Here is an 11,944-nt window from a genome sequence, read left to right on the forward strand (position 1 = left end):
AAAAAAAAAAAAAAGCAAAAGCTTGAAAAAGAACCTATGAGGCAACTTGTAAATAATTTGTTCTAGTAATAATATCTGTGTGTAGTATAATAATTATTTTTATCATCATGTATGGAAGTTACATAATTCAAATCCTTAAGCCTTTAAATGAAAATGTTTAATTATTCACACTTTTAAATGAGAGGAAATATGTTCATACATTTATTTCTGTTCTTGTCAATAAAAATTAAAGTATATACTTTGGCTCTCTAATTGGACTAGAATCAGTTACATACAGAGACTATGTGTAGGAAACCACTCCTTGGAACCACTTAACAACAACAAAAGCAATGTTGCTCCTTACATTGGGAAATTTGCCAGTATTATATTCAAGTACTGGCATCATCAGTTAAATCAGTTCAGCTTTTGAGACCAAGACTAAGGATAATACTTAAAGGAGTGATTAAAGTATGAAAGTGTTTCTTTGGTAGACTTGGCCCCAAGATAAGTAAGGACATAAAAAATTAGGTCTAGAGATTAAGAGTATTGGACAAATGATCTCTAAATGGTAGGTATGTCTTTAAGGATGATTGTTTTCATGATAAGAGCATAGCTCAAATATACAGTTAGGATTTATTAGCATTTCTCCTCTTCAACTTTATCCAGATGCCATTTTCTGGGCGAAGAATCAGCTCTCCTGCCAGACCAAGTTCTTCTCTTTTCTGGTTGCTTTCCACCCAAAACCGCCTCAAGATGCTAGAAAGAACAGCTTTTTCTTCGATGATGGCAAACTTTTGACCTTCAAATAAAAACAAACAACCTGACTTTAATTCTAGATATATCTCAAATGTGAGAAATGATAGTGACTATTACTAAGCAGCCCTAGTAACATAGTGGGTTAACCAGGCTAGGCTGATAACCAGGAAGGTGGGTGGTTTGAACCTTCCAGCTACTCAGAGGAAAAAAGGCACCCTTCTCCTATTAAGATTTACAGCTTTGGAAACCTACCAGAGAATCACCATTATCTGGACTTAACACCAGGATAGTGTTGTTTGTTTTTCATTAGGGTAAATAAGCAAGGTTATATGTTCAAAGAATTCCCTAATCTGAGTCAGAAATGCATGGTATGCTTTCTAATAATGTATCCTTGAGCACCGCCTCCAAGTCTTCATGCATCTAAATAGATGTGAAGACACAAAGGAATATATATTTTCGCACATCTCAGATGAATTATAGGTTCACTCAAGATTATAGAACCCCTACTGTAGATTATTTCCTCATTGGCCTCTAAATTTTCTATAATTGTTGTCATCTGCCATCGAGTTGGAACCAACCCACAGCTGATTTTCTAGGGGGTTTTCAGAGAAGGTTAACAGCCTGAAAGGAGATTGTCTATCCTTCCCCCGTGAAGAGCAGCTGGTGAATTTGAATTGTGTGCCATCAGGATTGGAGCACAGCTTCTTGCATGGAGGCTACCAGTGCTATACTTCCTATTTATAGTTAAATCTAGTCTCATTTTACTACTGTATTGCTATTTTATAGGAATGATAGATTTATATTTATATAATGATAAAATGCAGGAAATACTAAATCAAAAAGTCATTATATTTCAAAGGATGTACATGAATTTTCTTTAAGAACGTCAACTGGTCATTTTTTAGGCATCGGTTGTTTTTGACTTTGCAAAATACAACATGCAATTCTTAAAAGCAGCAAACCCAAAAATTTGCCCAGGCATAACTCATTGTATAAGTAGGTTTATCACCACAACAAATTATACTCTTCAAGGCTCAGAGCCATTGTTTATAGGGTTGCCATGACTAGGAGTCAAACTGACAACACATAACAACAACAACGTCATCCAAAATCTAAACAGTCTTAAACGGAAACATGACACATTATGCATTCTGCTTGCTTGTGTTGTTGTTGTTGTTGTTGTAAGCTGCCATCGACTCAGTGTACAACAGATCAAAACCCTGTGTGATGCTGGGGCATCCTCACAATATCTATTGTGCGTGCATCCATTGTTTGCAGTCACAGTGACAACCCATTTTGTTTAAGGTTTTACTCTTTTTCATTAACACGCAACCGTAACCAAGCTTCTGTGAAGTTTTATGATCGCAGTATTTTCAACTAAAATGAATAGTGAAGTGGAAAAAAAAGAAACCTAATTTTTAAGAAAGTTATTTATGCACAATGTCACAATACATCTTAAGGACATTATCATGAGAAAACTACTTCCATGAGCACAAATGTTCAAACAAATTCTGATGGATACGAACCTATACAATTTCTGGGTCCAGCAGAGAAGGGCACATATGCATAAGGATGACGTCCTTTTGTATTCTCTGGAAAGAACCTTTCTGGCTGGAATTCTTCAGGATTTGGGAAGAATTTTGGATCTCTGTGCAACGCATAGGGGATAATGAAGGCTTCGCTACCTTTCAGAACTTTGTAGCCCGCTGTCAAGGAACAGTCAACATACTATGAGAATGGAACAAGAGACAAATCTACTCTCCCTACCATCCTTAATTTAGAATACTTACCCACTTCACAATCTTCATTAAGAGTCCGAGCAAAAAAAGGAACAGAAGGGAAAAGGCGAAGGCTCTCCTTAATAACACATTCCAGGTATTTAAGCTTCTTCAGGTCTTCTAGGGTAGCAGGGCGATCAGACGTTCCTGAGAAAAGTGCATTAGATAATAGCAGAGTTTACAAGACATATTGGAGTGTGGTGCATTACATCGCAGAAGAAAGCTTATCTAACACTTTGAATGTTAGATACCCACAACTATCAGGTAAAATTGCTAATATGCAGAGTTAGAGTAACCTGGGACACTAGGCTAAGTGAAAGCAGCCACATAGAAAAGATCACATATTGTCTGATATCATTAATCTGAAGGATTCAGGAAAAGCATATTGATAAAAATGAAAAGTGAATTAATAGTAGCCTGAAGTTGGTGGAAGAGGAATGAGGAGTAATGAGTATGGAGTAACTATTAAACTATGAAACAGTTCTGGAATAAGACAGGGTACATGAGACAAAACTGTATGCACTAAGTGCTACTAAATAGTGATCTTTAAAAGATTGAATTTTGTTATTTGAATTTTACTTTATTATTAAGAATAGAAGAATTAGAGGAGTCAACCTCTGCAATTAAACATCCAAAGATGAATTGCTTCAACAAACTTTTGAACTAATGTTGAGGGTAGAAAAGTGTGTCACAATAAGTAGAAAGCATGAAAAGCTACCAAAAATTAGGACTGTAGTCTTAATTACTGCATAGCTAATAATATGAGATCAAAATATATTTGTGAGACATCCTCATAGTTGCCGGGAGGCAGGGCTGTCTCAAGGGTAGCAGCCACATCTCCTGAGATTGCAGCTTCAGACTTGCTTTTTCTTCTCTCAAACCCCTAAAAGAATTTGGCACCTTGAACCTGAACTTCTTACCTGAAGACTGCAACAACTAACCAGTGGGAAAATGGAAAACCAGGAAGTAGTGGACTCTTCTCAAACAATATATTACTTCAGAGGAGTTAATGTCACAAGAAAAATGGGTCAAACTTGAAAAACTACTTACATGGATCCTACTGGTAAAAGAATTTGGGAAACTTTGAAACACACAGCCAGGAAATGACAGTCTGCTGATAGTGTGGCAATTATTCCAATGCTGCAAAGAACTCTTCCTTATGAATGTATTGTTCTGGTAAAACAGTTCCACCCACCAATGTGTGACTATGGTATAGACTTCGCTGCATGTCTCATAGAAAGCTCAGAGCAGCTGCTCCTCAGGACTTTGAAGAAGAAGCTGCTTACAAAGGCGATGTTGCTGAATGCTCACCAGGTGTATGTATGGATCCAGGTTTGTCACATTGTACTGTGCATGTCATGTCGTGACTGTAACAATTACTGGAGATGATGCTGAAAATGTAAGACCCAAAGCAAAGACTGGAGATGGAGAATTTATAGAAGTAATATCCTTACCAAAGAAGGACCTGCTGAAGAGACTTGATGCTTTGGAAGAGGAAGAACATCTTACAGTGGATGACAGAGTCTATTCATATGCTCTGCACTGAAACATGCTAACACCAAGACATTTGAAGTGCCCTTCCTGAAAATTTAAAGGCCCAAAAGGACAACATCCGTGGTTGTTTGGTTTGGTGGTTTTGTTAATCTAAACAAAATGACCACCTCACTTCGTTCACTTATACTTGGCATTCTAACACAATTTAATCCATATTTGAAATTAGCTTTTACACAAAATTAAAGCAACATAAAATGCATGTAGTTATATGAAATTATAACCACAGGAAGGCTGTTACCTTCTTTTGAATTTGTTAAAGCCCTAATATTAATAAAAAGGAACAATAAATGCAGATACAGTTTCTCTAAATTAAAAAAGTCATCTCAACCCTTACTCTTTTACTGTAGCCTAGAGACAAGGCTATTTCTGTAGGAAATTAGACATGACCTTCAAAGGAAGCCAACTAATCTGAAACCCAGCCCCATATAAAATTCTCTAACTGGGTAAGCATATAACTATTTATTCCATTAGTGTTGTTTGTTTTGCTTTTTCAAAAGATTGTGTATTTCCTGGGCCTCTCTTATTTAAAATATTTTTATTTTGTACAGTTCAACTGGATAGCAGAAAATTAAACAAAATTAATAAAGAGAATATTTTTATAAGCAAAACCCAATATTTATGAGATCAGTGATGAGAATATAAAAGATATCAACTTATTTTATGAGACCTTGAAGCATTTAGCAGAACAAATTTACTAATCAGATGCAATGTGAGAGAAATGAAAATCAATATAACCCAATTTAGAGAGCTCTGGTGGCTAAATGATAAGGAGTTTCACTGACACCCAAAGGCATGTTGTTTGAACATACCAGATGGCTGGAAGTCTTTGAATCTGCAAGATGGACAATGTCCTCCTATGTGATTTATCACCTCTGAAAATCCACTAGAGAGTCAGCTGTAAGTTGGTTCCCACTCAATGACACATACAGCAATAACATATTCAAATTTATTTTTTAAATGCAAATTTAACTGTCATGGAATTGATTCTGAATCATAGTGACCCTTCAAGACTATAAATATTTATGGGAAGAATTTGCTCATATTTCTCCCAAGGAGAGGCTGGTAGATTGGAACCATTGACCACTGATTATAGCACCTCAACCAATATAGAAAAACTATTGAAAAGCAGCCATAAATTTCAATTTTCTGCCTTTCTACAAGACTTCATTCTTGATGTGAAATTCTACTCTTGATACAACATGAACATCAAACTGTGTTTCCACTTTAACTTCTCAGTACATTCTACCTTATGTCCTAATTCTAACTCTCCCTCACTATTCACTATTACCCTCCAAACTATACTCTCTCCCACTCCTGATACGCTATGAATTGATCTGTATCTTCCCCCAAACTATGCTGAAGTCTTAACACCTCTGTCAGTGAATGTCAGTATGTTTGGAAATAGAATCTTTGATGACATCATCAATTAGAGTAACAGAAGTTTCTACTGGAGGAATATATTGACAGGCAAATGTTAGACATTTAAATCAGAGTAAGAAGGTGTAGAATGAAGAATACCGTTGCTGACAAATGGATTTTGGCTGACAGCAGAGAATACAGGAAAAGTGTTCACCTGTGTTTATTAACTGTGCAAAAGTCTTAGACTGTTTTGGTAATAAGAAATTATGTCTAACAATACAAAGAACAGAAATTCTGGAACACTAAGTTATGCTCAAGCAGAACCTGTACATAGACCCAGAGGCAGTCATTCAGACAAAATGAGAGCACACTGCATGGTTTAAAAGCACGAAAGGTGTTCTGAGACAGGGTTTTAGCCTTTGACTTTACTGAAATACATGGATGATACAACACTGCTTGCAGAAAGTGAAAAAGATTGAAGCATTTGATAAAGAGGAGCTCCTGTGGGCTCCAACAAAGCTGTGGTTGAATACCACAGGACCAACCAATGCTTCCTTATGCTGCACATAGAGGGGCTATAAATTGTAACTAATTACAAAGACTTAACAATCATAACATACTAACGTAGTGAGGATGCTGGTCCTATATAGATGATGCCCTTATACAAAAGGAAAAGTTACACAGGGACAGAAAGACAAAGGAAGGACAGTGCTTTAAGTGCCTGCAGGTCCCAGAAGCCCGGAGAGAGGCACAGAATATTTTTTTCTTGGGAAGAATCAACATATATGTATCCTAATTTGGATTTCTATCCTCCAGAACTATTGACAATATATTTCTGTTCTTAGAAGATGTATAATTTTTACATTTTGTTATAGTAGCATTAGTATAGGTAACTCTGGTGGCCTAGTGGCAAGAAGCTGTGCTGCAATCTTGAAGGAACACAGTTCGAAGCCAACAGCAGTTCCACAGTGAGACAATTGTTCATTAGAGTCTCCTTGTTCTATGTGCCTTCTCTCATCTCCTTTTTCTCCTGTATATTTCCTTGTACCCTTTTTCTATCAAGACAAATTCAATATCACATTGTTGGTTAACTCAATCAATCCACAGCCTGATATTCCCAATTTCTTTGTAGTTTTGAGGAGCTATGTAATATGATGTTAAAAAAGAAAATAATTTGTGGTAGTCTTAAAAAATGGTGCAACAACTCTGGAAGGCAGTTTGGTGCTTCCTCAAAAAATTAAACACAGAAATTCCACATGGTCCAGCCATTTCACTACTTGGAATATACGCTGAGAAAATGAGAACTAAGGCACAAACAGAGACTTGTACACCAATGAGGAGGACTGGATGCCGTTATTTGAAATCCAGCCCGCACTCAGGTGGGTTTCAGAATTATTGAGAATTCAGCCTGCAAACTAGTAACTCTCTGGTTTAATAATTAAAGAGAAACCTTTGTCCTTTGTCCCGCACTTGGGCTGGGAACTTGGAGGTCTCTCTTCCTGTAATGAATACATCTTAGTCATCTCGGTCCCCTAACTCCTTTCATGTGAAAAACAACATCTATCATAAGGAACAGAGTGTGTACCCTCCCTTGCTCGATTGTTTCTGTACCCATCTTTTATGATTCTATAAAAAAAATGAGAAATGAGATCACTGTTTATTGTAATTCTATGGAAAACCTGGAAAATGAGATCATTGCTTATACCCTTATAAAAATTAAAGAACGCAGACGCTCGAGGCTGCAGTTTTCTGTCTTGTCTGTGTGAGTGTGTTTTTCTTTGCTGCAGTCCCGTCTTGTCTTCTGTGTGTGTCTGCCTCTTTATGTTCATTTCTTCCAGGAAAACAGATTGCGGTTTTCAAAACACCAGTGTTCATAACAGCGTTATTTACCATCACAAGAACATGGAAATAGCCCAGATAGGGGGTGGGTAGAAGTAGAGGGATGAGGATGTGCAGGAGGAGGGGGAATTAATCATAGGGTTGTACAATTTGATGGGGGGAGGTAAGGGAAATTGGGAGAATCTGGTCTAGAAAACAATGTATTTTAATTTTGTAAATAAACTAGTATAATGAAAAAATTAAACTCGTAACTACCAAAATTGCCTCATAGCGGACTGTCCACCAAGTTTTCAGAGGCTGTAAATTGCACAGGAAGAGATTGCCTCTTTATTTCAAAACACCACCTTTGTGTTGGAAGCAAAACTCCCGACCTACTAGGTCACCAGAGCTCCCTAGTCTTGTAATGGCTCCTAAATAAATCAGGTTCTAATTAATTACAAGTTGGTTACCCATGGTGGACAGTATTTTGTGGAACTCTGCAATTAAAACAACCTTGGAAGCAGGAGTGGCATCCATTTCCAAAATAACTTGACTCCAGAAACCCTATGAACCTGGAGAAACAATGAAAGTTATACAAAGTGTTCAAGTCTTTTGTTCATAGGGTGACTGTGAGTCTCCTACAACTCCACAGCACTTAACAACAACAACAACAACAAACTGTTGGCCTAGTGGCAAGAAGATGCACTGCAATCCCAAAGGCAAGAAGTTCAAATCCACCAGCTGCTTCACGGGAGAAAGATAAGCAATCTCCTCTTGTGCGATTAACTACCTTTGAAAATCCACTGGAGGATGAGCTATGGGTTGGTTCCAACTGGACAGTACACAAAAACAATCTCTGAAGAGCGTGCTCTGGTGGCCTAGTGGTAAGAAGCTTTGCTGCAATCCTAAAGGCAAGTGATTTGAATCCACCAGCTGCTCCCCTGGAGAAGGATGGGCAGTCACCTCCTGTGTAATTAACTGCCTCTGAAAATGCTGGAGGGTAAGCTATGGATCAGTTCTGACTCAGTGGCACACAGTAACAATCCTGGAAGACTTCCTGATGGTACAGAAGATTGCACATTTGATTTATAATGTAAGAGTCAATCGTTCATGGCCATCAGACACTCCTTGGGAGGAAAGTGTAGTTGTCTGCCTCATGTTTTTATCCCTGAACCTGTAAATGTTACTCTATTTGGAAAAGAGCCTTTGAACATGTGATCAATTTAAGGATTTTGTGACTAAAACATTTTAGTAGATCATCAACACTCTGTGTTATGCAGATGACACAACCCTGCTTGCTGAAACTGAGGAGGACTTGAGGCACTTGCAGATGGTCAAGAACTACAGCCTTCAATATGGATTGAAGATCAGCATCAAGAAAACAAAGATTCTCAGTGCTGGGTTGCAAGGCGAGATCAATCCTTGGAGAGGGACATCATGCTTGGGAGGGTGGAGGGACAGTGCAGGAGAGGAAAACACTCGATGAGATGGTTTGATTCAGTCACTGCGGTAATGGGTGTAGGTGTGTCAAAAACAATAGGATTGGCAAGGGATCGAGCAGGGATTAGGGCTCTTGTACTTAGGGTCACTATGAGTCGCATGTGACTCATCGGCGTATAACAGCAAGAACAACATCCAAATAGATCCTAATCAATCCACATATGGAGAAAGCATTGTGAAGACAGGGTCAGAAAATTCATCAGTGCAACTATATACAATGGAATATCACCCTTCAGAAGCGAGAAAAAAATAAGAATCCTTTCTTCCCTAAAGCTTTTCTGGTATATTTAACTTAGACTCAGTGAAGCTGATTTCATAACTGTGAAGGAATAAACATTTTTAAACCACCTTTTTTTATGGTAACTTGTTACGGTGGTCGTGGTCTCTAACACACCCTCTATTTTCTCTTCCTTTTGATGAACGTGATATTTGTGACAACAAGCAATAAGACAAAAGTCAATATAATAAAGAAGACAGAGAGGAAACGAAGCTCCAGGGACCCAAGCCAAAGATCAGGACTCCATATCTCCAGATATCTGCTGAGCAATAAAAACTTATATCTCATTAGCTTGACTCATTTTTCTTTCATTAATGACAAGATGCAATCCTGTATGAAACGGCTGTTCTTGACCCTTCTAACCAGCTTCACCTGCTCCTCCACTCTCCCTAAAAGCATCTCTACACCACTCAAATATACACTCTATGGAATACTTCATGCTTATGTGTCTATTAAGCTCTTGGACCCCTGAAGACAATACTACTTGCTTGCATACCCCAGCATCTATTCCAGATAACTCATTGGTCAGGCGATTGGTACATGGCTCAATGTACACATTTAGAATAGAAAAAGACAAGGATAGTGCCTTGTAAAGGAAAGTAAAAATGGGAAGGGATCCCAAATGGGCATCTTGCTGTTCCTTCAGTGTCTTTAGAACAGGTCCTTTGGCAAATCCTCAGTGAGCAATAATGACATTAGTTCTGGTTCCATGAAGCTGGGAGAAAGGGATCAACATACCAAACACTTCATCCAGCTCATCGTTCACTTTTTTCTGGGCTTCTGGATGAGACCCCAGTAGATATAAAGACCAGTTCATGGCAGCTGCTGTTGTATCATGACCCTACATATACAAAAAGGAGGTGGAAGAAAGCATTAAAAGTCAAGTTACATTCAGAAGGTGATGACTATAATAAGTTTACTGTGATTTGTCTCTGGGCTTGACTCTTGAAGTGTAACTGCACAACATAACAAATGAATTGCCCATAGCATATCACTTTGGTAAATGAAACAGATCTCTAAGAGAGAGTCATGCTTGAAGCAGACATCCCACAATGCACAGAGTCACACAGAGGGTGAGAAATGTCCTGTCCTGCGAATGAGGGTGGAGGTGGGGGTGGGGGTGGGAGTCAGACTTGCCAGGGGTTCCCAGTGAGCTGGAGTCAGTATGAGGGAATTAAGTCTGACTTTCCTGAGCCGAGCAGGGATTACCAGCTGATACTAGACTCCGTATGGTAAATGTATTTTTCTGAGAAATATTCTCCACATCAAGTTTATAAACTGGTCTGTATAAGAGCTTAAAATGTATTTTGCAGATTATCTTGAATATTTTACAGAAACAAATTAAACTCCATAAAAATACCTCTTATTGATGTAATAGTTATTGTTCTTATTCACCTTTTATCATTATTATTCACACTTTTAAGAGCCTTGTGACACAAAAAAATTGATTAACTTTCTGAAGGTTATATGGGCCATATCTGGGCTTAGAGGAAAGCAGAAGCAGAAACTGAACCTGAAGAGGACTGACTGGCCAAACCAAGTCTACACGCTTCTTCTCCAGACCTGCGGAGTGACCCAGATGAGCAGACTCTACCTTCTAACATCCACATAACATCACGGACAACTTCACTTATTACATATTCCACGTTTCAACCACTGGTCTTTAGCTCTGAAGCTTATCTCACCAAAGTACTTGCACAGACACACAAATTGTGAGCTCATTGGGAAAAAAGAATCTACTTGGAAGAAGATTAAGAATACTGCATTGCTCTTGGTCTCGTGGTTAAGGAGTTGGGCTGATAACACAAAGACAGGTGTTTTGAATATAGCTTCAAGAAAGAGAAAATAGGAAGTCTCCTATGTGATTTACAGCCTCAGAAAGCCCAGTATGGGTCAGCTAAGAGGCAGTTCTGACTTGAAAGAAATGAGTTGACTTTGATAATAAAAATTAAAACTATGCTTTAGTCTATCTCTCTTTTTAAATACTGAGGGCCTGTGACCTATGATAGAGGCATGGTGTGACTATGACATGTGGCTGGTCAGTGCAGAACTAAAATGGGAGCACTGGCCTACAATCTTTGCTCAGCTTTCTTTCTATGGGGTTGTACTGTCTTAAACCTCCTCCTGTACCTCTGGTCTACCCCCCAGAAAGAATGCATGAGCATGGTATCAGACTGCTTTTGGTGGAGTAGCAAGTGATGGTGGTGGTGGTAGGTGCTGTCTAGCCAGCTATGACCACCCTACCTTGTCCTATCCTGTCCATCCTTATTATCTCGAATACACCGGAGACCACTATGTCATTCTGTGAATCCATCTTGTTGAAAGTCTCTCTTTATGACTTCCCATCATTCCCAGCATAATCATTTCTTCCAAGGACTTGTCCCTTCTGACAACCTACTCAAATTATGGTAGACCAAGTTTTACCATCCTTGACTCCAAGTAGTACCCTGGCTGCACTTCCTCCAAAATAGACTTCTGTGTTCTTTTGGCAGTCCATGGGATATTGAGTACTTTTCTGTTGGACCATACTTCAAAAGCATCAATTATTCTGTAATCCTTATTCATTGTTTAACTTTCAGAGGCATAGGAAGCAATTTTAAATACTGTGTCCTGGATCAGGTACGACTTAGCCTTAAAAGTGACATCCTTGCTTTTTAGGACTTTGGGCAGTCCTTGTCAGAATATTTTCCCAGCGCAACATGTCTTGTGATTTCCTGGTTACTGCTATCACTGAAAACCACAGACACCTTTTACTTTGCTCCACTTTGAGCATATTACCACCTAATGTTCCATGGATTGCCAAGAAAACAAACAGATTCAACCTGAAGAGGGTTAAACCAGGCTACTCCTTGGAGGCAAGGATTCTGGGGCTTCGTCTGACATACTTTGGACATGTTGTAAGGAGGGACAGGTCCTTGGAGAG

General features: G+C 38.6%; 2 pseudogenes; one reads left to right on the forward strand and one right to left on the reverse strand.

Annotated features, from left to right (window-relative positions):
* Positions 1 to 605: 605 nt before the first annotated feature.
* LOC102864391 overlaps positions 606 to 11,944 on the reverse strand; it is a 44,109-nt pseudogene continuing 32,770 nt past the window's right edge.
* On the forward strand, positions 3,465 to 4,106 carry LOC102876266 (annotated as a pseudogene).

This window comes from Elephantulus edwardii, unplaced genomic scaffold (genome assembly GCF_000299155.1).
Source record: "Elephantulus edwardii isolate Elephantulus edwardi_28Jun2011 unplaced genomic scaffold, EleEdw1.0 scaffold00018, whole genome shotgun sequence".
NCBI lineage: Eukaryota > Metazoa > Chordata > Mammalia > Macroscelidea > Macroscelididae > Elephantulus > Elephantulus edwardii.